We start from the raw sequence: 627 nt of genomic DNA, 5'->3' as shown, positions 1-627 counted from the left end.
GGGGCCCAGGCTGGGACTGACAGAAGGAGGAAACAAAGCGAAAACCCGAGGGGTCAGCAGAGCAAACCACGGAGTTCTTGGCCTGGAGTGGGACACAGAATCACAGAATTTAATTGGAAAAACCTTTAGGATCATTGAATCCAACTGTTATTGACACAGGGAGGTGTTTCCACGAGGAGCAATCCCAGCACCTTTCAGATGAAGTCGCCGTGCCCACCTCTCACTTCTCCCGTGCTCTGCTGCTGGGGGACCCTCCTTTTAGAGCTCCTTTTTTCCCAGTTTTCTCCTCAATCCCACGTTTGCAGGGCTGGCTGACCCAGGCCAGCCCAAAGAGCAGAATTAACCCAAATTTACACCTTCACCTTGTCAGATTTTGGGCACAGAGCACTCGATCCACACGAAATCCCACTCCCTGTTTGGGCAGGTGCTGCTCACGCCATTCCCGGGGAAATGCTGGGGGAGGAATTCCCTGGATTGCCAGGGGAGCTGGAGCAGAGCAGAGCTTCACCCAAGGCTTCCCCCCACCCCAAAAGCAGCCTCTGTCCCTCTCGCTGCCCCTCAGAGCTCGGGACGGGGACGCTGATCCCACAGGGATTGTGGGGCTCTGATTCCCCCGACACTGATCCC

The sequence above is a fragment of the Neopelma chrysocephalum genome, unplaced genomic scaffold, assembly GCF_003984885.1.
Source record: "Neopelma chrysocephalum unplaced genomic scaffold, ASM398488v2 Primary Assembly neopelma1_295, whole genome shotgun sequence".
Classification (NCBI taxonomy): Eukaryota; Metazoa; Chordata; class Aves; order Passeriformes; family Pipridae; genus Neopelma; species Neopelma chrysocephalum.
The sequence above is the reverse complement of the archived record's forward strand: the minus strand, read 5'-3'. Positions refer to the sequence as shown.